This window comes from Crinia signifera, chromosome 1 (genome assembly GCF_055691185.1).
Source record: "Crinia signifera chromosome 1, ASM5569118v1, whole genome shotgun sequence".
In the NCBI taxonomy this organism is placed as follows: domain Eukaryota; kingdom Metazoa; phylum Chordata; class Amphibia; order Anura; family Myobatrachidae; genus Crinia; species Crinia signifera.
The window spans coordinates 139,881,844-139,909,054 of record NC_139217.1 but is presented as its reverse complement, the minus strand read 5'-3'; positions in this window follow the sequence as shown (position 1 = coordinate 139,909,054).

The following is a 27,211-nucleotide window of genomic DNA, read 5'->3' as shown; positions in this document are numbered from 1 at the left end:
GCCCATAGCAACATCCCATGTGAAATAAAACTCCCATCTTAGTAAATTTCCTCCTGTATATGAATTTTTTCATTTGTGTTTTTTTTCTTTATGCCCATACAACCCTACCTTTATTGCTTATCTAATGCATGTTTCTGAAGTACATTTACAGTCCTCGCTGCAACCTTGAAAATCATTTTTATCAGGCGTTTTAGCTTCAAGGTAACATTTTACTACATTTCTCTACAAATGTATCTTTTGTTCAAAGGAAGCTATTAAATGTGTCTAAACAAAAATGAAAAGATCTTTTACGATTTCTCTAGTCTTATAAACATAATTCAATGTTAGAACGGGGGACGCTGGGCAAATGGCATTTGTTGTTTTGTGTTTATATAACAGACTGAATTAATCAACAATGAATGGCGTTGCTGTAGTTGTTAGCTGCACAAATCCATGTGATTCAATGCCAGCTTTCTTTGAGATCCTTATGTATGCGCGGGCAGGGATACACTGCTGACAAATACTAACTTCCTAACAGCCTCACAACAGAAAGAGAGAGGTACCAAGGCTGAAAGCAGGCTATGCAACTGGCATGAATTCCCTGAGAGCCATTTTGAATTTATACAGAGAACCTGTGAATGGGAAGTAATTGATTCAGGAACAGTGGATGCTTTCTTCATTTAGCTGGGCAGATGGCTGGTCCTGCATAATCCAGCTTGCTTTTGTTTTTGAATTCCCTTGCTCTCCTTAATATTCCTCTCCGCCCCCTTTGACTCAGGGAAATAATCATTTTATTGTTTCTATATTTTAGCAGGCAAATAACTTCCACAATTCCAGGGAAGAAACATCCAAACTGTGATGTAAACTGTCAGTCATTGTTCTTTTCATCTGTTGGATGATATAAGACTAAAACTGACAGAAAAGTAAGGATTTATTTTATGGGATCATTTCTTCAAAAACTGACAGTACATTATTTAAAAATACATTTAAAAAAATGAACCTTTAAGCGTACAATTTAGTGGACATTTTTGGAAAAAAAGAGTTTAATACAGTTAATATATAGGGTGCCTGAACATATGTAGGAGTGTTTTGTATGTACATATACAATCTACACCAGGGGTGGGGAACCTTTTTTGTGCCAAGGGCCGTTTGTATGGGAAAAAAATCCTTTGGGGGCCATATTTAAAAATTTCTCTTACAAATTGTCCTGCTGCAGCCGTCCCGCGCTCCGGCGGCTGCCGCTGACTAGGACTAACAGTGTCTGACTGCACCAACACACAAAAATGGATTAAGACTTAGCCAGCGCTTGGAGTTTTGATCAATACCAGTGTTCCTCCCACATAGCATGTAGAAAAAAATGGGAAAGAAATGGTACATGCAATAGTGAAGTACGTTTAAAACAACACACTTTAATAACACATCATTATTTTAAAAAACACAGCTAGTGTTAAAAATAGCATTAAAAAATGCAGACTTTCTCATATACTTCAATGAGTCAATAAGTCAATGAGTCCTTAAATGTAATTACCGGATCACTATGGAACTGACAGTGAAGCAGTTCCACAATCGCATGAGATGTCACACATCAGGGTCAATGCTGCTGGGCACTTCTGAGTGGGTCTCCTCCGGTCCTCCAAATCCTTAAGTGGCTTCTGTGCAGGTCTGGTTTGGTGACCTGCACAGAAGCCACTTAAGGATTTGGAGGACCGGAGGAGACCCACTCAGAAGTGCCCAGCAGCATTGACCCTGATGTGTGACATCTCATGCGATTGTGGAACTGCTTCACTGTCAGTTCCATAGTGATCCGGTAATTACAAACCTCCATTCATTTAAGGACTCATTGAAGTATATGAGAAAGTCTGCATTTGTTAATGCTATTTTTAACACTAGCTGTGTTTTTTAAAATAATGATGTGTTATTAAAGTGTGTTGTATCAAACGTACTTCACTATTGCATGTACCATTTCTTTCCCATTTTTTTCTACATGCTATGTGGGAGGAACTCCGGTATTGATCAAAACTCCAAGCGCTGGCTAAGTCTTAATCCATTTTTGTGTGTTGGTGTATGGTGAAGGGTTTTTGAGGAACCTGTTGGGATTAATTGACTGTCCTGCAGCTGGGTGCGCACCTTATTCGTTCACTTATCTGTGTCTATAGCTATAGTGTCTGACTGCAGTTGATTAAGAGGAAACTCGCAAGAATTACCAACCTCTCGCGAGAATTCCCCTGTACTTGACTACCGGCAAAGCTGGCAGGCGGGTGGGAGGGCCACTTAGACTGGCTACGGGGGCCGCATACGGCCCCCGGGCCTGAGGTTCCCCACCCCTGATCTACACTGTATATCTATCTATCTATCTATCTATCTATCTATCTATCTATCTATCTATCTATCTATCTATCTATCTATCAATAGGCAGGTCGGTCCAGCACAGCCAACTAAGATTTTAAACTGCTTCTGCAGGTGACCGCACTAAGCTCCGAACTGTCTCTAGCCAGTATAAATAGAAATAAATCCTTTTACTCCATAGCAAAGTTTCAATACAAACTTATTATTTTCCTGAGGCTAACAATATACAATAGTGACATACCTTATATACCTTCAACCTGTGTGTGTGCCTCCCCCCGGCGTGCATGCCCGGTTCAATGACGCTCACAAATGACATCATCACGCGGCGCCACTACACAGCGCAACATGTAGGTTAGTTTACATGTAACTATGGTGAACTAATGACGCATATAAAAATATATATAAAGACATAAACCCAACGATACCCACCATGGCTCTAACTGTGCGGAGTTTGTATATTCTCCCCGTACTTGCGTGGGTTTCCTCCGGGTACTCCAGTTTCCTCCCACAATCCAAAAATATACTGGTAGGCTAATTGGCTCCTAACAAAATTAACCCTAGAATGTCTGTGTGCGCGTGTACATGTGGTAGGGAGTATAGATTGTAAGCTCCACTGGGGCAGGGACTGATGTGAATGATCAACTATACTCTGTAAAGCGCTGCGTAATATGTATGCACTATATAAGAAACTGTTAATAAATAAAATAAATCAATAAATCAATAATTCAGCACAAAGAATCTTTGTTATAAACAGAATAAATTATTTGTACAATCAATGTTATTTAATTTTAAGTGCACCTGATGCTAAGGATCACGTAAAATAGCAGCATGCCAAGCATGTAAAGAAGAAGATGTTTCTAATGCAGTCATAAGCTTTCAAATAGTGATTGCTTTGAAGTGCCTCTTCCAAAAATGTATAGATTGCTTTGAAGTGCCTCTTCCACCCAACTTTATTTTTTTTTTTTTTTTTTTTTACATCAGCCTGACACCCACCGCCCAGGGGTGCTGAGGACAGCCCTTATTTTCAGCCTTGGATATGAGAAGCTGGGGGTGCCTTTATTGGGGGGATCCCAAATCCCCCAGGGACCCTGTCTGGGGCTGACCAGCTGGGGTGTTAATATGATGGTAGGAGGACCTTGTAGAAAAAGTGTCACTCGGCTGTGGTATTACACTGCTGGCTGTTGAAGACCGGCGCTGGTTCCAAAATATGGGGGACCCCCTATTATTTTTGTCCCCAATATTTTTGGAACCAGGGCTGGTCCAAGGGCCAGGTGCTGTTTTTTTAAAATATGGGGGACCCCAGTTTTCCCCCCCATATTTTCCCCTGGGGCTTTTTATGACTGGGGGGGACCCCACAACTGTTTTCAATATTACCAAAAAACACACACTTCTGTTAAAATGTTACATATGCAATAAGGTGTGATTTTATAGCTGTCTAAAAAGTGTGTGTGTGTGTATGGGGGGGGGGGGCGGGCAACATTTGTCTTTAGGCCTGTGATGCATGGGCCTAGGGGTGGCACCTATTACAGGTGGCAGTCAGACCAGAGGTGGAACACCGGGAGACAATAGAGTCACTTGCCACCTTGTCCTTGCTGAAGACATATAAGAAACCCCAGAGCATGCAGTATCACTGGCACTCCTGCTCCGTGACCTGGGCTCGATAGTTAGCTATGTCTGTGTGTGTGTGACAAGCTCTGGCTGAGGAGCCCGGCACTGTGCGCGCATGCAGAGAGTGGAGGTGGAATCCGGAAGAATTGGTATGTGTCAGCCACGGCTCTGCATTAGTGGGCACGGGGGATGGAGGATGGGGCGGGCTTAATAGTCCACCGCTGCAGTTGGTGCTCTTTTGGTGGGGAGCAAGAGAAGTCAGCCAAGGGACAAGGGGTGCCGCTGCTGTCTCTGTCTTGGGGGGGGGGGGGGGGGGGGGAATGTTGTGCCTAGGTGCAGCTTGACCCCTAAAAAAAACCCTGTGGGGGGGAGGCGAAGACCCTGCAGCCATGTTTGGAAGGCTGCCTACTAGGGTGGCCAATCCCAGGATCGGCGGGAACGGCGGGATCCCGGGATTTGGCCCAAAAAAGTCTGGGATTTCAATCCCGGGATTGGAGCATTCAATCCCGGGATTTCGGGATTAGACTGCGCATCTGAGAGCACCCTCTCAGATGCTGCCCGGCCGTTCCTAACCCCGGCATGCGGCCTACGTAGCATGACAGTAAGAGGTCGCGCTGCGCAGGCCACACCACCCATTTGCTGCCACCCCTTCTCCAGTGCCCACTTGCCCGGCCACCCCTTCTCCTGTGCCCGCCCCTTCTCCTCCATCTGCCCCTTCTCCAGTGACCGCTCTTCTCCTCCTGTGCCCACCCGCCCCTTCTCCTCCTGTGCCTGCTCGCCCCTTCTCCTCCTGCGCCCGCCCCTTCTCCTGCTGCTGAGGAGGAGATACACGCGTCCGGAGGCACTGCGCACCTCCGAACCCACTGATGCTCCACTCCCGGCTGCCTGCCCTCCAATTTAAGTAAATGTGTGGGTCGGCCGGTGTTGGGGTGGGTACAGGGTCACACCTACTAACGAGAGATGCCATTCCCGGGATCCCGGGAATCCCGGGATTGAGTATTTACAATCCTGGATCCGAGGATTGAAAAAATGCCCCGGGATTGGCATCCCTACTGCCTACCTAAAATGAAGGATGGGCACCTTAGAAATGTATCTGTAGCAGACACAGACACTGAGTCCTCCATCCAGAGCACTGAGGTAAAAACTGAATTCAGGGGGTGGAGCTTAGCCTTCTATACAATGCAACTTGCTTTGCGTGTGTGAAATGCACACGCACTAGCCACAAGCATGGCACCCGCAGCTAAGCCGCTATCTGCACCCTTGACACTCTACTGTCTCAGCATCTATCGGAAGGCTTGCACCTAACCCACCAGCTGTTGCTAGAATCCTGACGAACCAAGCCCAATGCTTATAAAATAAACAAAGCCAAACATTGTACAATATGTTATGCTATACCATTCAATAGCTCGTACTCATTGACATGGGATAGTGAAATACTGCAGCCAGTAATGAAGATGATCCGACACTGCCGTATGTGACTATTTACCTGTGTTATAAAGCTTCCAGAAATGATTCATGGCCATTTTACAAGATGGTTAAATTTATTGAAAGGCCCTTCCTGAACTCTGAGAAGATTATGACCTGTTGGCAGAGACAGGTGTTAAAACATGTAACAATGAGCTTATTGTACAATATTGCTATGATTAAAAATGTTTTATGCAAGAATATTCTTTACTTCTGTAGAGAAAGGATTGTAAAAGTCACTGAAAGGCAGCATCATAGTAATGTTATAGTATAGTTATATTGCCATCTGCCTTCTTTTTATACAGTAACTTTTTAATTTCAATAGTACAAAAATACCTACAGTACACTCACTGTGTAGATGTTGATCAAGATAGTCACTATCCAGATGTTGATGCAATACAGTCAGTGTCCAGATGTTGATGCAGTACAGTCACGATGCAGTTACTGTGCAGATGTTTTGCAGTGCAATGACTGTGCATATGTTTTGCAGTACAGTACATTGTACAGCTGTCGATGCAATGCAATCACTGTGCAGATATTTTACAGTACAGTCACTGTGCAGATGTTGATAAAGCACAGTGTACAGATGTCGATGCAGTATAGTCACTGTGCAGATGTTAATGCGGTGCAGTTGCTTTGCAGATGTTTTGCAGTACAGTCACTGTGAAGATGTTGATGCAGTACAGTGTGTAGATGTTTATGCCGTACAGCCACTGTGTAGATGTTGATGCAGTATACTCACTATGCAGATGTTGATGCAGTACAGTCACTGTGCAGATGTTGATGCAATACAGTCACTGTGCATATGTTGTTCCAGTACATTTGCTGTGTAGATGTTTTGCAGTACAGTCACTGCAGATGTTATTGCAGTGCAATCACTGTGTAGATGTTGATGCTGTGCAGTTTCTGTGCGGATGTTTTCTAGTACAGTCTGTGCAGTGATACAATTCACTCACGATGTAGCTGTTAATGCAGTACACTGCGCAGATGTTGATGCTGTGTACTCACTGTGTAGATGTTGATGCAGTACAGTTGCTGTGCAGATGTTGATGCAGTAGACTCACTGTGTATATTTTGATGCAGTACGCTCACTGTGCAGATATTGATGTACTGTAGTACACTGTGCAGATAATGATGCAGTATGGGAATCACCAGCATTTCATTGGTGTTCCCATGTAAATTGCAGCAGGACGCAGGGTGCCGGGAGCGTTCGGCTGATGTCACATGACATCAGCCGCCCGCCCTGTCTTCAGCCAGAAGCCTGCATTTTTGCGAGCCCTTGAGAAATCATTCGATGGACAGAGACCATAATATTATTTCTCCAGCTGCAGGCACATGCGAGGGAAGGTCGTTTCATAACACATCCCCTCACATGGTTGTGGGGGGATATGGCGGCAAGGGGTAGCTCACTGAGTCAACCAGATTTAGGGCCCCTGTATATATGTTGATGCAGTACATTCGCTGTGCAGATGTTCTGCAGTACATTCGTTGTGCAGATGTTGATGCAGTACAGTTGATGTGTAGATGGTTTTTTTGCAGTACTTTTATTGTGTAGATGTTGATGCAGTAGAGTCTCTGGGCAGATGTTTTGCAGCACAATCACTGTGCAGATGTTAATGCAGTACAATGTGCAAATGTTGATACAGTACACTCACCAGACACTTTATCACTTCACCGAGCTTAATAAATCTGCCCCTCAGTGTGCAGATGTTGATGAATATACTGTGAAGATGCTTAAGCTGTACAGTCACTTTACAGATGTTGATGCAGTATAGCTACTGTGTTGACATTTATGCACTATGTTGATGTTGAAGCAGTACAGTCACTGGACAGATGTTTATTCAGTGCTGTCACTGGAAAGATGTTGATGCAGTACAGTCACTGGACAGATGTTGGTGAGGTACGGTCACTTTGCAGATGTTGATGCGATGCCTTACTGGACAGATGTTGATGCAGTACATACACTATGCAGATGTGGATGCAGTACACTTATTGGGCAGATGTTGATTCAATACACTCACTGTGTAGATGTTGATGCAGTACAATCACTGTGCAGATGTTTTACAGTACAGTCGCTATGCAGATGTTGATGAATACACTGTGCAGATGCTGATGCAGTACACACACTGTGTAGATGTTAAAGTAGTACACTCAATGCGCAGTCTGCTTATGCATTACAGTAACTTTGCAGATGGTTATGCAGTACAGTTACGTTGCAGGTGTTGAGGAATGACATCACTGGACCGATGTTTTACTCTACAGTCAATGTTTTGATGCATATGCAGAACAGTAATTTTGCATATGTTGATGCAGAACAATGTATATATGTTTATGCAGCACAGTCACTGTGCAGATGTGAAAGAAGTACAGTCACTAGACAGATGTTGATGCAGTACAGTCACTGTGCACATGTTGTTGCTGTACACTCACTGTGCAGATGTTGATGCAGTACAGTCACTTTCAGTGCCAGATTAAGGTCTAAATGCGCCTGGAGCTGAAAATTATCAAGGGCCTCTTATGCACAATACTAGGGGTTGTGGCAAGCACCAAATAATGTGGGAGGTGTGACCAGTGTTCTGTTTGGCTGGTCTGCTCATGGGTGTGTCTCTATTTGTGTAAATACTTTCAATTAATTAGATATGCCTGGAAAAGGCAGGGGGCTCGCATAGGAAAAATGCAGAGAGATATACAGTATTGGCAGGTGCCCTCCAAAGGTGCACCCGCAGGATGCCGATGTCCTAAAATACTTGTGAGGTGAGGCGGCACTCCAGTCATAAAATATATACTGAAAGCCGAAACTTGGTAGACAGCATTTCAACACCTTTTATGTGGTCACCTAAGTTTACCACACCATATGCCCCTTATACAAATCAGGCAACACTATAGTAACCCCCTTATAATGTACATGCCTCTTACACATTATGCCACATGGAATGAGTCAAAATTCACACTGACTGAGCCAAAATTCACACTATGGCACACGGATTGAGTCAAAATTCACGTTATGCCACACAGATTAAGGCAACATTCACATTTTGCCTCATGGATTAAGCCAAAATACAAACTATACCAAACAGTTTGAGCAATAATGCACACTATGCCTCATAAACAGAAGCATTGTGCACCAAAGGCGGGCATTAAAAATGTACACCATAATGGCCATTAAATGTTAAGCCACACACCATAATGTCCATTACGTATTATGCCAAACATCATAATGCCTATTAAAAATTATGCTGCATAAGTGGTGCTTACCTACATGCTCATTGCCAGGGTGGGATTACATGCTCGCGGTAACTGGAGGACAGCCGCCGCTGGGCAGAAATGACAGCCAGTGACAGCCGGGCAGAGAGCAGGGGGCTGCCCTGCTGTAATTAGAGCACTGCAGGACCCGGCTATTTGAAATAATACCCCTTTGACACCAGAAAATGCAGGGATTTACCCAGTAATATGGTCCCAGGATCATGCAGGGACATTCCTGGGCTAGCCCCTTTTACACCAGCCTAGTCCCTGCATTTTCTGGTGTGAGGGGGAGAGAACCCCCCTTTAAACAACCAGCTATATATTCAGAACCAACTGACCCATTTAAATGTGGGCTTCGAATGATTTTGGTCCTGTGAAACTGGGCCGTTTTGTCCAGAGAAATCTGTCCTCAAACAACATGAACAGCCATGAAATTACAGAAATGAAAAAAATCAGTTGGAACCGGTTGGGTCTGAATTAGCGGATCCCATGTTATCCTATTGGGAAAATGTCCAGGTTTGCTTTGCTGTATCTCCGGTTCCCGGGGGGGGGGGGGGGGGGGGATAGCGACACAGGACCAGGCTCGTTGGAAAGCCCTTTCTCCCATCTACACAATGGGCCTATTTGGAGAGTGGGCCTGGAGTGTTAGCTCCATCAGGCCCATTGTTTATCCGGCCCTGGTCGCATTGTAGATGTTTATGCAGCACAGTCACTGTGCGGCTGTTGAAGCAGTACAGTCACTTGACAGGTGTTGATTGAGTACTGTCACTGGACAGATGTTGATGCAGTGGCACAATGGTGCAGATGTTGAAGCGGTACCATAACTGTGCAGATGTTGATGCAGTAGTCACTGTGTAGATGTTGATAGAATACACTGTGTGTAGATGTTAATGCAATACTATCACTGTGCAGATCTTGAGACAGTACAGTCACTGTATAGATGTTTATTCACATATTTTATAATGTTTTTGAAGAAAAGTTCTAAATATACATATAACTACTGTTATCTGTTTTCTCATTTCTACTTTTTTCTACTTTACATTGCTCATAAAGCAAATGCATGGCCACTGAAATTCAAAATAGCGCTAAAAGAACAATGAAAGAAAATTAAAGCAACGGGTGATACACCAAGATTATGTGGAGTGGAGTTAAAAAGAACACCAATTATTGTGTAACTGAAGTAAAAAGATATCAAAGTCAAATAAAGAAAACACTACAAATTAAGTATAAGAATTCCCTTATATAAAATATATCCCTGCCTATGACAATTAGTACAAATAGTTTATTTATTGAATCTATTTTTTTTATATTCAGTGGGATATGTAAATTAATAATAGAAATGTGAAATACATACTTGTTTATTCAGGCACATTATATAGAGCAGAATATGCATCATGAAACAAAACTACAATGAAGGGGTATTAAAAGAGCACACATAAAATGTAATATATTTATTATTTAATGTAGTATAAAAAAACTGAACATGAACAAGCTGAAATGTTTGTAAACTGACCGCTATTATATCTACAGTTGTGATGAGGCCAAAGAGTTTTACAGATTCACAACAATAAGCTGCAGTGGGGCTTGGGATCAAATAACAGGTGGTTGAAGGATTAAGAGCAATTCTATCCCTTTGGCATGGACCGAGGAATTTTCATTAAAATGACCTTGGGCATGGTGAGGATGGAATGTTACTACTTTACACTTAAGAAACAACACCTCACCTGAGGAAGACACAGCTAGCGTAATAAAAAAAAGGTTAAAAACCTGATCCTTGAGGCATATAGAGAACAAGTAATAGAGGTAAAAAAAAGGAAATGAGTTAGGTTTAAAAATAAAATAAAATATACAAACAAAAAATCTTACTTTCCTAATTAGACTTTGAGCTATACAATTACATTTAGTACATATCTTAATTTTCTTTCTGTGTAATATAATGTTTTGAAAAATTTCAAAATGCATAGGGGGGAAATTTACTAACCTGGCCGATCACAGTTAATCCTCTGAATGTATGGCTGCGAAGGGATTGCCCATGTTTTCGGCATTAAAACTTGGCAATTTCCTTGCAGTCAAATACGGACAACCATGAAGCATTACAAAGATCAGTCAGATCCATGTGATGCTTTTTTTAAAAAAAATAAGAAAAAATAGGTTTGGTGCTCTTCTCCAGTAAAAAAACATGGACATGCCAGTGGGCCCTTTAATACTCTGCATGCTGGGACTTGTGGTTCACCAAGTCCTTGTATGAGGGGAGGCTTGCTGGGACTTATAGTTATACAGCAGGACCCCCTGGGTTTTTGTTTTGTGCATGCTTCATGAAATAGGGATGGAAAATGTGTTTGCATTCGTATTTTAAGTTGAATCCACGGATGAATTCAGCGATACGAATGACTGTAAATAGGGTGATCTGATAGAACCCTAGGGCTATTCGAATTTCTATCGATGGTCTTTTCATTTGTAAGGTAGAATTCGGCTGAGCTTGCTGTACGTAAAAATGACAACTAAGCTGAATTTCGTCCTTTATAAATTGGCCGCAAATATAATCGAATGGGTACAAATGGGTGCATTCGTGCTCATTCAATCTTCATTCCACCATAGAATGAGATGTACTACTGTGAAAAATACAGTTAAAAAAAAAACAGTTCACGGATCTGGAGGTTGAATTGGGGGCTACATCGAACCCCATATTAACATCTACCAGAAGAACATGGTACGTCGTCCGCCATAGGCATTAACTCGAAAGTTTCTATACTCTAAACTTCTTGAATAACCCTGGTTTCCAAGAAGGGAAAGCTGAGTATCCATTTAGGCACTGGAAAGATATAGGTGTATCTAGAGTTGGTCAATTAATAGATGTCGAGAACAGAAACCCATGACTTACAGTCAGGTAGCACAGAAATTTGCGGGTATTAGTAGATGGTCGGAGGTATTCTCGGATCTGATGGAGAATGATATATATATATATATATACCCATTTGGGTTCCATCTGTAAGATGCTACCTATGCCAACTTATATAGAGTTATTTCTAAAGATTTATCACAGAACCTATCTATCTCCAAATAGAAGGAATAAGATTGGGTTATCTAATGATAGCAATTGCCTGAAGTGTGGTTTAAGTGGAGCAAATTTGGTTCATTGCCTTTGCTCAGAGGTTCTCTACTTCTGGAAGAATGGCTGTGACCTTGGTCAACAGTAAGAATAAAGAGTGGATGGGGTCACTTCTATAGATATTTGTTTTTTTTTAGTATAAAGATTTGTATCTGGTAAAAATAAAAATAAAAAACAGATCTTTATTTTTTTTCTTACAATAATAATATTGATAGGGCCTGGACTTACACCGGTATTATACATGAGAGACTTATTTATCAATTATTATGCGGTGTATATCTCATGAAAATACCCGTTTCTATGGGGTCAACCATACAGTTAGATTTACCAAGCGCCGACGTTGTATGGTCACACAATATCTGCTTTCCTCGCCTGGGAAGGAACAGGAGAACTGTTGATCAGTTGGGCTAGGGCAGCATATACACTGCTCGATGCAGCTGAAAGGCAGCTCAGAAATTATGGGATCTGTTGGACATGCCGGACGATTGTATATATTCGATAGACCGATAACTTGTGGTTGGTAGCATCCAACTACTGCACTATGCAATTATCGGACCAATTGTATAATATAAGCTCAACATAAGTAATGCTAAATCCATTTGGCGCTTTGCCTTAATGACCTGGGCATCTGTTTGTTAGACAGTGCTTTCTTAGGACCAAGGTAGGGAAGACCCCGGCCCCGATTGGATTCAGGGTAAAGTTTTACAAAAATGTGCAGCACAACTTGCTGGTATTTTTACCTTTATTTTTAACTTGTCTCTTAGTGCATGTTATGTGCCTAAGTGTTTTAAATCCACAATCATTACTCCAGTTCCTAAAAATGGTAAGGCTGATTGCCTAAATGATTATCGGCCGATCGCTTTAACATCCCTCATTATGAAAGCTTTTGAGAGGTTGGTCTCAGAACACATTAAGAAAAGCATCCCATCTGGCTTTGACCCATGTCAGTTTGCCTACAAGTCAAATAGATCTACGGATGACACGGCACTCACTTTACTTCATTAAACCCTTGCCCATCTTGAACTAAAGGGATCTTCTTTTTAACATTGGTTTAAGTGGGTCTATGTGTAGATGGATCTTTGACTTTTTGTCAGACAGGCCTCAGGCAGTTAGGATAAGAGATCGAGTGTCTGGTGAATTGATAATTGGCACAGGGGTCCCTCAGGGGTGTGTTTTGAGCCCCCTGTTGTATTCTCTGTTCACCTACGATTGTTCTTCAAGCTCTAATTCTGTTCAAATTGTTAAATTTGCACATGATATTGCTATTGTAGGTCTTATTGTCAACGACAATGAGTCTGACTATAGGCTGGAAGTATCCAGGTTGGAGTCTTGGAGTAAGGAAAATTGTTTGGTCCTAAATGTGAACAAGACCAAAGAAATAATTGTAGATTTTAGGAAACCACCTAAAGTCCCATATTGTCCACTTGTTTTAAATGGTCAGTAGAGATGGTTGATTCTTTTAAATTTTGGGGTAATTACATGTCTAAAGACCTTTTATGGAGCACTCATATAAACATTGTTACAAAAAAGGCCCACCAGCGTATGTTTTTCTTGAGGAAACTACGTTTGTCTGGTATGTGTAAGAGAACCTTGGTGAATTTTTACACTAGTGTCATCGAGTGTGTTCTCACCTACGGTATTGTGGTGTGGTTTGGCTCCTGCTCCATTGCTGATCACAAAACCCTTCAGAGGGTGGTATCTGTAACTAGTAAAATAATCGGGGTTGCCTTACCAAGTATACAACACGTATTGGAAAACTGGCTTCTCAAAAAGACTAAAAGTATTTTGAGGGACCCTTCCCACCCTAGTAGTGATTTGTTTTCCTTACTTTCTTCAAACAAGCGATATCGTTCGGTTCTGTGTAAGACTAAACGATACAGAGAGAGTTTCTTTCGGACAGCAATCCGTATCTTAAACACCTAGTGGGAATACTGAATTACTCATAAATCTTGTACCCAATGCTACTTTCTTTTATTGTCTTTTATTCTGTACTGTTTACACCTGAATTTTGTTTAATGTTCATGTACGTAAGCATTTTTTTACAATAAAGATATTATTATTGTAGCAGGGCAGAAATGTTAAAACCTAGAACAGTGCTATACTAAAACTCTCTCAACTCTTCAGCATGATCGATCATTATACACCTCAAAAAATTTCCCCTATAATTAAAATTCCAAAGGGAGTACCCCATTTCATACAGTACAAACTGCAGCATTTGTTAGTATTTAGGCCTTAGCTTTTTTAATAGACATACCCCTTGGCATGCTTAATAATGAACTATTTACCTGTATTTCTATAAAGTACAGGAATGCAAATTCCATAAAAGAAATGTTCTGTGACAATAAAATACATTGATTTAATGCTTAAGGGGCAACGATTGTCTGACAGTACTTAGGCTTGGGGGCAATGCAGTGCAGGCCTAACTATTAACTGGCCCATGGCACACATACCAGGTGCATGCAGAGAAAACATTCACACAGCTTTTCACGCTATGTGCACAAAAATAGATATCCTTTAAGTCACATCCTTTGCTTATGTTAATGGTGATATATGTTTAACCATTTCAAGACTGCAGTGTTTTAACTCCATCATAAACAGACCACATATCACAATGGCCCTTATTCTGATCGGTGCGGCCGGATCCGAATATGCGGCCAGGACCGTGCGTGCGAAACCCTGCCTTCCATACGGATCGCCAACTCCGTCCGTACGCGGTAAGAAGCTGTCCGAACGGACCACACGTGTATTTTTCATGGAATACGCCTCCTCCATCTCAGGGAACCTCCCCCATCATTCGATGGTCGCAGACCATCGAATGCAGGACCGAGTTGTCCACCAGCTCCCGCAACCTCAGACCACACGGACATTTCTCCGTGCAAAAGCAGGGATCTGGGCGGGCAGCTGACATCCGGCGATGTCATATGTCCGCCCCCTACACGTGCGCCACGGCCGCATTACCATACGTACGCCCAGTGTTTGCATGGGAACGCCCATGAAACGCGGGCCGTATGCATATGGTAATGAGCCCAAATAGCCCTTCACGCCCCTCTCCACCCCCTGTTCGGAGTGTTCACATTTCATGCGGGATTTGGCCGTACGCCCCGCTCGCACATGCGCAGAGACGCCTCTGCACATGCGCAGACACAAAACATCGGCGGCACGAACGCGCGCGGATATTACCGCACCAACCAGAATAAGGGCCAATGTGTTTCAAATGGGCAAATGGGTAAATGTTTTTTTATTTTTATAACTTTTTTACACTCCACAATTTAATTATATAAACTTATTTTTAGGAAATGTATTACTTTTTGTAGCACAGTAAAATGGACATATTTTTAGTTAATGGACATCATATAAAAAAAATGCTAAATGTAAAAGATATATATGACCATCAGCGACGTAAAGCTTTTTTTATTCAAATTTATATATATATATATTTATATATATATATCCCACTTACAGTACACACACACACAGGTAGTTTGCACAGGCAGACGAAATGCATTGGAAAGTATCCAGCAAACATCTCTTTACTTATCACAAAATATCTCCCATCTCGACCACTCCGCTCTACACAAGATCTGCGTCTCACTTCTGCACGGATCACTAGCTCCCATTTACTATTACAGGACTTTGATGGGGCTGCTCCCATCCTATCGAATGCTCTTCCATGCACAATAAAACTCTCCAATAGCCTCCAAACTTTCAAGCATTCCCTGAAAACTCACCTCTTCAGGCAAGCCTATCATATTCCACACGCATAACCCTCTGAGGCACTTATGCATTACATAGCTTCCCTTCTGAACTTGAAACTTGGTGGGACTGCTATGCTATTACTGGTGCCTGTCCTTGTGTTTTCCTCCTATGTCTCTATAGATTGTAAGCTTGCGAGCAGGGCCCTCTTACCTCCAAGTCTGTCTGTTGTTACCCGGTTTGTTTTATCACTGTCTACAATTGTAAAGCGCAACGGAATCTGCTGCGCTATATAAGAAACTGTAAACTAAGTATCGTGTGAGCACTTAGCTGCTGGATACTTTTCTTTCCTAGGATTTATCCTTTGGATATATGGATATGTTTTCGTGGCCAGAGTACTCTATATTAGGAATGAGCAGGTTCGGATCTCCGAGATCCAAACCCCCCTGAACTTCACGATCCCACTAGACTCGGATCCCGGCATGAGGCAAAATGTCATCATCCCGCTGTCAAATTCTCGTGAGATCCAGACTCTATATTCGTCCCCAGTGATCGGCGCCATCTTCATTCCAGCATTGGAAAGGGAGCAGGATGTACGTGTCTGTCTGAGTGGAGGGTGGTATGGGGCTTTGCTGGTCTTGTTTGCTGGTTCTGTGCTAATTGTGTCTGTGGTGGACCCTGCGGTCATGTTCACCTCTCCCTCCTCCTCCTCACTGCGAGAGTTTGTTTTCATTCATAACTTTTTCCTTCCTTTTCGTCACCCCACCCCTACTGCTTATAGAAATGATAGTAAATGCTGTCCTCATGCTTATTGAAAATCCAGCCGAGTTTGGCTGATGGTCTATTAATTTGTACATTTGTGTTCTACCATGACTTTCATTTGTGTCTGAGCAAAATCAACTGATTTTTGTGTGTAGTAAATTTCTGAAATGGGATTCTCAGCCGAGATTGGATCATTTGTAGCCATTTGATTTTAGTAAATGTTGCTCCTAGCCTTAATACGCTATGTGGCAAATTTTTGGCCAAGATTAGATCATATGTACTGGCTGCAGGTCCCCAGGGATTGGCAGTGCTGTGCATGTCACAGCTACTGCTGAACCTGGGATGCTGCATTTGACTCCACTATCCTGCAAAGCCCCAGACTCCTGTGAAATCTAGCCAATGGGAGCCTGGGGGTGGGCTTAGATTGAGATAGAGTTATGCCTAATGAATCCTGTTTGCTGCAGCAGTGCCTGTGATAGAAACAGTGCTGCTGATCACTGGGGACCAGCACATATGTTACATGTATTCCTGCAAGTATGTTTATATATGCTAACTGGTTCCCCCCATACAATCTGGTGTGAGCCCCCAGGGGCTGTGAATCAAGCTTTAGGTGTTTTGATTTGCAAAAAGATTGAACATAAACTAAAGGCGCCCATTCACTTGTGCGATTTGTGCCCTTTTCATCTGATTTCTTGGCATAGGGCCAAGGAATCGGATGAATATGGCCTACATCACATGTGGTTAACCTCCGATTCCAATCTGATACGGGGTCCCGTGTGCATTGGATCAGAAATGGGAATCTTCACTGCTGCACTAAGGATCCATTGAAACCTGCAGCCAGAAAAAGGATTGCATATGATACATCGATGGAAAAGGACCACATTCTATGTATCATACGATTCTGCCACCCGGAACCTGTCGGTTGAGTTGGGGGAGTATTTCATGCGGGGTACGGCATGTGATGCCTTGCTGTATTGGATGGGGGTTTTTAGACCTAGCTAGTAAATAGAACTGAAAGCATTGAGTTCCTGAGCACAAAAATCTTAGCAGTACAGTGTGATCTACAGTACAATGCTAAAAGCTAGTATGGGCCTTTAGACTCTAGTATCTTGCCTAGTCCCTTAACAGTTATGTCCATCTAGGTACACTAAAATCATACTAAAATCATACCAAAATAGATGTAAAATGGACAAAAAGGCATTTTTTCTTTAGGCCAGCAGATTTGTTGAAGGGTAAATGACCATTTATTATCATTAGATAGTGTTCCTTATATGGGTGTTGTAAATGCAGATGTCTTTGGCATACATTCGTATTTATACAGTAGAACGTCACTTCTGAAAACACCAGGGAACACTTGTTTTTTTGAATGTCTGACATATTATTTTCCAGTTTAAGATACTATAGCAACTTGCAACCAGTGTGTCCAACTGTTTGAGCTTGCGTCAGAGAAAAAAATACAGGGTATTTTGCCTGATCTAAAATGTTCATGTGGAAATGACTCACCCCTATAGGGGAGAATGGAAGGCTTTTTCTCCACATTCAGCAGAAACATATGGGACCTTACTTCCTTGTGGAAACTGTTACTCAGCAGGCAAAGATGTGTTTCCACCATTTTAGACAAGGATCATCTGGGACACAAGTACAGTCTGGACTTTGGTCTATCGGATGTTTTGTTCCTCCACAACACAGCTGCCTGCAGCTGCTGTCAAGGATCCTGAGAACTGACTGATCATTTTAAGGTGGCTTAAGAAAGCATTAAAAATCAGCACTGTAGACTGTGGGCTCTTTGCCAGCGTGTGAGTGGGGTAGTGGATGGTGAACTTAGATGAGTTATTTTATTGATCACTGAGGCTAAATGAGACATATTATTTGCAGTAATATCCAGACTACATAATAAGTTATGAGCATAACAGAAGAATTAAATCCTTAGCCCGGTCAAAATGATTTGCGGAATGTAATGAAAGGCCATTTCCTTACACTGCCTTCATTCAGAACTAACCACAAACCACTTCAGTGAGCTCCTCTATCAGTGACAGTACATTACTCAGACTGGATTTTCATCAGAAACCTGAGACTCGGTATGACCGCTACTTACTACAATGCATTAAGTACTATTAGCATTTCTTTGGTTTTTCCATTGTTTAAATGTTTTCCCTAATAAACGTATGTTTTGCTTCCAGAAGCAAAATAGATTATTGTAAAAACCTAGGGTGACATTTAATAGCATGAGAGATTCAGAAAGTGAGAGATTTGGTAAGACATCTCCAGTTTTCTTAAAGCGGCAATCATTTACACTGCAAAACCAGTATGATTTTGCAGTGTAAATGATTGCCGCTTTAAAAAAACTGGAGATTTCTTACCAAATCTCTCACTTTCTGAATCTCTCATCGTATTAAATTTCACCCCTAGTGTAAGTGTTCATAAAAGATCACTAATTCATTTCCTGGGCTAACAATATTTTTAAAAGTAATTCCAGACAAAAAAAATGCTGTCATTATTATTTTTTTAATCTAAAGGTAATTCAAGTCAACATAATGAGAAACGCACAGCAGAGATAAATATTATAATTATAATTATGCCTTTCCATAATACAGTAAAACATAATTGATATCTTACAGCCTTAACAACAGGCATTCCATTAATGAATATTATATTCATATTATCTATCTTGAGTAATGTTTTCTTTATTTCCTTCTCCTCAACACAATGGGTGAAATTTAATAGGATGAGAGATTCAGAAAGTGAGAGATTTGGTAAGAAATCTCCAGGTTTTTTTTAAAGCGGCAATCATTTACACTGCAAAACCAGTTTGATATTGCAGTGTAAATGATTGCCGCTTTAAAAAAAACCTGTAGATTTCTTACCAAATCTCTCACTTTCTGAATCTCTCATCCTATTAAATTTCACCCAATATATTAATTATCCCATTATATAATTACCAGTATTTTGGACCCATTATTGGCGCTAGTTTTCACGCCCAAAGAAATGTTATATAGTTTTAGTGGTTTTGGTTTCCTTTCCCTGTGCCTAGGACTGCCACCTGCTGGGACAGTACTTGGACACTAGTTTCATTGCTGCCAGTCCAACATTACCAGTTTGTACCATCTCCATGCACCATTTATCATCTTAAATGGACAAGAAAATGAAAATAATTGGTCAGTGGCCAATACGGTTGTGTTTATGGGCTCCCTAACTCCTAAATCCACCCTTAATTATTCCACTACTCAAAAATTTTCCTGCATCTGGCATGGGAATATATGTTTTCACATAATGTAGAGATATTGAATTCAGTATAAATATCAGATTTTCTTTATCATGTAGCATTTAGTAGATACACACAAGTAACAAAAGAGGTAATACTGTAGATAACTGAACATTTAAGTTTTGGAGGAAGTGTTTGTCTTTTCCGCACCGAGTGCTCTTTTGTGTGGACCACATACAATTCCCTTTTGCTTATCTATATATTTTTTTAGGTTTTTCCTGTATCACACTGTATCTTGTGTGCCAATATTTTTATTTTTCAGCAAATGTGGTGCTACCCTTCTCTAGGTATATATGCATATATGGTGAGAGAAGAAAAAATAAGAGATACTGGGGATGGTTATGCGGTCCATTCAACTAGTTTGAGAAAAAAACTGTTATTAAAATGTAACCTTTATTTATATTCTCATTAAAAAGAGGGGAGATATATATCATTTCTCCTCTCCACAAAAAATAAGATAAAGAAGTGCATTAAAGATAAGAAATAGTGATTTAAAAAACGTGATTGTGATATTCTGATTTATACGTGCTGTAATGTGTAAGCTTTTATTAGTGTGTTATGTACCCCTTATGTTCTTCCAAACGTTGTTTCCCTTAATGAGGATACATTTTATTTTTGGTTATCTTAGAAGAACAGGAAATCCAGCCTATTTCTTCTAAGATAACGAAACGAGGAGAAATTAACCCACTTAAGAAGAATCTAAATAAAACTAAAATATATACTGATTATTAGTACTTGAGGAAGAACTGAATCCCACAACAGAGTAATGTAAATGATTAGGATAGGAGTATTGGAAGATTGTGTAAAGAGTGTATATGACTTCTTGACATAATATGGGTGATAATAGTAAATGTTTTAACAATCAGAGGAAAAATATGCCAGGTCCAAGCAGCCACAAGGTCCGATAGAGAGGGGTCAATATCAGGAGGCAAATGGAAAAATAAAAAAGACATAAAAAAAAGACATAGGGCCTTATTCTCTAAGCTTCAAAAGTGATAAAATGGAGAGTGATAAAAAGCCAGCCAATCAGCTCCTGTCTGACATTTTTCAAACACAGTCTGTGACATGGCAGGTAGGAGCTGATTGGCTGGCTGTTTTTCACTCTCCAGTTTATCACTTTTGAAGCTTAGAGAATCTAGCCCATAGGACCTTATTCTAGTTCACTCTTTCTGACAAAATCCTTCTTAGATGGACAAAACCATGTGCACTGCAGGTGGGGCAGATGTAACTTGTGCAGAGAGAATTAGATTTGGGTGAGTTATTTAATTCTGTGCAGGGTGAATACTGGCTGCTTTATTTTTACACTGCAATATAGATCTCACTTATAAGTAAAGCCCCACCCAAATCTAATTCTCTCTGCACAAGTAACATCTGCCCCCCTGCAGTGCACATGGTTTTATCCATCTAAGAAGGAATTTGTCAGAAAGAGTCAATTAGAATAACCCCCATAGACACATTAAATTCAGACAAAACTGAGTGAGGACAGCAAGAAGATGAAGAAGTGCAGAGACTTGTCAAACCATTACACTTAACACCAATTTCTTCACTATAATGTGCTGTTGGGCCTTTAGCGGTTATATATGCCCTCTAGGTTTGGAATAGCACAAGTTACGTCAGAACTATAGAAGGGAATACAAAGCATGACAGAAACATATCATAGAGACAAAGGGGTAGATGTATTAACCAGCATTAAGTGCATATGCTGCACTTAACGCTGGTTAACTGGGTGGGGGGTGTTAACGTTTTTAAAATGTACTATCAGCGAACCAACGTGCGCTAGGAACAGCCTGCTGATTAATGCTCGGTGTGGCTGCCCCCTTCAGTCCCCCAAGCCGTTTATGACTGCCTATGAGGCATACATCGCCTCGGCCGCTAAGTCGCCCCAGCTGATATGGAGAGTCGTGGACACAGGACATAACAGATCTCCTTATCGGTTTGTATCTATCCAGTTTGTTTAATCTCTGTTGTTTCCAATTGTAAGGCGCAGCGGAATATGCTGCGCTATATAAGACACTGTAAATAATCAAATAAATTAATAAACTACAAGAGAACATGAGAAGAATTATAGTATAGCAGCATCAAAGTCCTGTGTTCAAAACCCAAGATAGGCATCTAGTGCATGCCCTAACTGGACTAGGCATCTAGTGCATGCCCTAACTGGACTAGGCTTTGTTGGGTCTGTCCCAACTGCGCTGTGCTATGCTCCCTTACTTCAATCTGATCATTGAAAGCTACTTGCATAACTCTGGGATTATTATCAAGGGGAAAACATATTACAAAGATCTGTTTGTATAGGTTGCTGCAATAGGCAAAGTCCCACCCGAGCCTATGTGGAAATAGTGGGGAAGAAGATGGGAAGTGTTCCAGGAGCTTTCATTGGCAGCCAATCATAACTTTCCAGGTGCATTATGTAAATACATATAGTTATACAGGAACTGTGGTAGAGATATAAAAGAGTTACTCTTTTAAAACCATTTCGGGTTATGAGATCTATACCTTACATCTTCCTTGTGGAAAAACTGGATGTTTGGGAAATATTTAGTAATGTTACAAGTACTGGTGGGAAGACAAGCTCTCAGCTCTCTTGGGTCACTTACTTTTTTTTGTGAAACATATTTATGTGTATCCAGATGGATAACGATACCTGCAAAAGGGTGATAGTTTTGGCATCTGTTATGCTTCTGACATAACATTTGGTTTTGGATTAAAAACAAAATTGGTGCTTCATCAACTCCCTGGAAGAAAGTCAAAACTATAGCATGGAGCATGCAAAAAAATAACCACATGCCATATAGTACTGTAACATGGAAATATTTCAAATGATTTTTGTTGTTGTCTTCTATAACATAAAATATATTCTGGAACAAAGTGTAATTATACGTTTTCATTTTTGTATTTTCGACAGACATGCAGTTCAGTTGCTTTGTTGAACGGATTTATCAAGATTGTTTTTACTTAAGTTCTTATTCTTGGAGTCCTGTACACAGATGTATTTGCTCACAATGGGACAGATGTATTAAGCCTTAACAAGGGATAAATGCAAGGGTGATAAGGAGAGACAAACGTCCAGCCAATCAGTTCCTTACTGACTTTTTTCAAACACAGCCTGTAACATGGCAGTTAGGAGGTGATTGGCTGGACGTTTATCTTTCCTTATCACCCTTGGATTTATCTCTTGTTAAGGCTTAATACATCTGCCCCATTGTGAGCAACTACATTCAGCTGCTGCTGCTGGGATGTAAATCTTCATCCCAGAAAGAGACCAAGAAAACTTGTTGTTTATAAACCACAACTGTCTGTGAAAGCAAGAAAGGCCAAGTATGACATCTTCCATCCTGTTGCACAGTGCGATTTTCTTGCATGTTTTTGACTGGGGGAGTTACTACCGCCAGTATTTTGTAATAGCAACTACTTGACCTGTCAGCTCATCACGGAGCGCCCTCTTTATATCTTTTGAGGTAAACCCATTTATAATCGGGTGGGACTGCCATGCTATTGAATGAAGACTGTAAGCTTGCGAGCAGGGCCCTCCTACCTCTATGTTGGTTTGTATTTACCCAGCTTGTTTAATCACTGTTGTTTCCAATTGTAAAGTGGCACGGAATATGAAACTGTAAATAAATAAATAAATAATAAATAAAATTAACAAGCCCTGACATGATATTTTGTTTAATTTTTTTTATTAACAATCAGCTTCAATGTTAAACAACATTAACAAAAAAATGCAAATGTTTCTCAAGATCAGTTATATACAAAATGTAATCCTCTTTGAGGTAGTCTGCATATGTGTTACCCATCCACATTCAAGATGGCACACAGTACAGTACAATGGAAATAATGTTTAATTACAGGAAATCTATAACTGACAATAATAAAATTAGAATCAGATTGCTGCCCTTCAGTACATGCTTTCCTTGCCTAATGGTAAATTGCGTGTAGAACTCAATCCTACTGTTTTAGAACCCACTTAACCCTTATTTGAAGAACCCACCTAACCCTAATCATACTTTTTTATGCTTAGAACCTTCCTAACCTTAATCATATTGTTCTATGTATAGAACCCAGCTAACCCTATTAATGCTGTCTTAGATGTGTAGAACCCATCTAACACATTATTTATTTTATTTATTTATTAACAGTTTCTTATATAGCGCACACACATTCCGCAGCACTTTACAGAATATAGTTGAACATTCACATCAGTCCCTGCCCCAGTGGAGCTTACAATCTATGTTCCCTACCACATGTACACGCACACACACACAGACATTCTTGGGGTAATTTGTTGGGAGCCAATTAGCCTACCAGTATATTTTTGGATTGTGGGAGAAAACCGGAGTACCCGGAGGAAACCCACGCAAGTACGGGGAGAATATACAAACTCCGCACAGTTAGGGCCATGGTGGGAATCGAACCCATGACCTCAGTGCTGTGAGGCAGTAATGCTTACCATTACACCATCCCTACTGCCCGTACATTTTACAGTACTGTTTGTGTACTCACTGCTGCTGTGTCTAGGCAGAAAGTGAATATGTGTTCCCTGGACTTTTCCTTACAAAGTTTCTGCCAAATGGAGGTATGCCGATTAAAAAATCGTTATTTGGATTTACACTTAAAATATAAAATTCTAAAAATAGAGGTGTTCTTATGCGATATGCTAATAGTAAGAAAATATCTGTCATGTAAAATCATGTGTCTTAGAATTTTTACTCCTCTTGTGTCTTAAACTTTTTACTTAATTGCTATTCAGTATACAGTCAACAGAGTTCCATAAATAATCATATATGTCTCAAGGACAACTGAAGTATGTTGACCGTGACAAACTTGAAAGACAGAATTTACTTGCTATTAACCAAGGTAAAGCATTGATTGATAGAGGGCAATATATCTGTCAGTCATGGATATTTTAACATTTGTCTGAATAAAATTCATCCTGAGGGATGTTGTAAAATGAATTTCCAAAACACGTGTTGTCCATACAATTCCATAGTGTTGAGGCACGTTCTTCTCAGGAGATCCCATAGTTACATTGTTTATCCTAACAAACATGAATTTGATGTTGATTGACATGGTAAATATTCTCTTTTTTTCTATTATCATTTTTATGTTTATGGATATATATTTTAGATTTCTTACAAAAAAGTTGATGGATTTATGTTTAGTTCTTAAAATGTCAGCCACTCTCCATACCTTTGTCTAATGCTTGTTTGATAGTGATACTGTGACGCAATGATCACTGGGAAAATCACATTATATCATTACTGTGGTGTTCTTTCGCTTTCTGCTCGAACCTGCTTTAACAGTTGCATGAGACAGAACACAAGTCACTGTAATACTTGAGATTAGATAGCAAAAAAACCTTATCTTATTCCTGAGGGTACCAGGTGAGCAGAGTTTCAGTAAAGGTTTGATATAGCAATAATGTGTTTATTGTTTACATTTGTGTAAAACAGTATAGTTCATTTTAAAATTTTACATTGCATTCCCTCTGAACATATATTGGGCCAAACGTAATAGGGTACAGTATGACAATCAGAAAGTGAGAGATTTTGGGAGAGTTTTCCCATATTTTAAAGCAGCAAACATTTACACTGAAAATCCAGGTTGATTTTGCCATGTAAATGATTGCAGCTTCAAAAAAAATGGGACAACTCTCCCAAACTCTTACTTTCTGATTCTCACACCCTATTACATTTGACTCATTATGACTTCATCCCTATAAATTAAGCAGATGGATATTAGAATATTTGAATAGACTAGGAATTTTAAGTCCTATGTGATAAGATAAAATTAATATAAAAAAAATCACTGGTACTTGTTTCGTAGCACGGTGCCCATCGCATCGTATACCATAAGCCTTACAATGGTATGCGATGCGATGTGATGTGACGCGATGGCACCCGATGTTATACAATTTAAAATCGTATACCATTGTATATGGCATACAATGGCATACAATGCGATGTTTCAATTTCAATGTTAAATGCCCCCCCAATAAGATTATTCATTGTATAAGCACCGTAAGGGGTGCTTACAATGTTAAAAGCACCTCCACCCCACCCCCACTATCAACGCCAACCCGAAGCGTGGCGTGCGCAGCGAGCCTGCGAGGGGCGGTGGTATGCGTCCTCCGACCTTTTCATACCCCCACTATCCACGTCGGCGTGGAGTTGATTTTAGACAGTGTGGCGAGCGCAGTGAGCCACCGAGCCCAAAACGTGGCAAGCGCAGCGAGCTCCGCTAGGGGACGTGGAACACATGTAAAGTAATACGCTTCCGCTCGTCAAGCTTCGGGCTCGGTGGCTTACTGCGCTCACCACATTATCTAAAATCAAGAAGGAAATTTTTCTCTTGAGAGAAGGAGAACTTCTCTCTCAAGAGTCCCGGCGCTAATGGAAAAAAATATATACACGAAGTATGTAATACAAAGATCCATTTTTTCACTTGGGGATCTGCTGCTGGTGTGGAGAGTTTGCTAAACTCTAGGAAGGTTTGCTGGGGGCAGGAGTTGTTTGGGGGTACACACCGCGCTATAACCAAGAAAATAAATTTAGAGAGAAGAATAGTAATCTCACACTGAGCACAATAATGTAGGACACGCTGTTGAAATATAATATAATAAAATATTTTTATATTAGAAAACAAAAATATAAACAGTACAGGGGGGTACAAAAACTAAAATTGGAGTATAATGGACGAACAAACATGTAAAATCCTAAAACAGACAATATGGGGGAAATTTACTAAAGGAAATTTGTAAAAAATAGGTGTATTTGTATCCAGAAAAACACTTATTTTTGACATTTACTATCCCGAAAATACGGCAATTCGTAGTCGTATTGATGTGCTATCAATACAAATACGAATTGCCGTATTTTCGGGATAGTAAGGGGGAAATTTACCAATATGAAAAACCTAGTTTTTCGTATTGGTATTTTCCCTACGACTGCATACGACTGTTTAAGTCGTATGCAAAGTCGTGTTCCGGAGGATCAGTTACAAAGCAGTCATATACGACTGCTTTGTAACCCTCCGATGTCGTAGGAATTCGTATTAGCAGCCGTATATACGGCTGCTAATACAAATTATTTGTAGGCAGTCTGCACGGATCAGTCAGATCCGTGCAGGCTGCAAGGTGTAAAAAAAAAAAAAAATAAATAAATAAATAAAAAACCGGCGTGGGGTCCCCCCCACAGCCGAAACCAGCACCAGGCTGACAGAGGCTGGAGCCGGTAATTAAAAATCAGGGAACCCGACAAATAGGGGTTCCCTGATTTTTAACAACTAGCCCCAGGCTCCTGCTCTGGGGCTGGTTCCCAAAATACGGGGGACAAAATGACTAGGGGTCCCCCGTATTTTAAGAACCAGCCCCAGGCAAAACCAGCCAGCAGGGTAATGCCACAGCCGGGGGGAGACTTTTTATGCAAGTCCCCCCGGCCAAAGCATTAACCCTACCGACCAGTCAGCCTGGCCAGGTAATCTTCACAGCTGTCGGCGCTCCCCGCTGTCTCCGCTGTCTCTGCATCGCGCTGAGGAGAGATGCTGAGATGTTTCATATTCGGCGCCTCTCCTCAGACTGAATTCTATTGGCCGCCTAGCAGGCCAATCAGGAGCCGAGAAAGTCGTGCCACAGTAAAAAACAATAGTTTTTTCTATTTTTTACACCGCTATCAGCTCGATGCCCACCGCCCAGGGGCATCGAGGACAGCACCAGGCTTCAGCCTGGTCAGGTAAGTCCTGGAGGG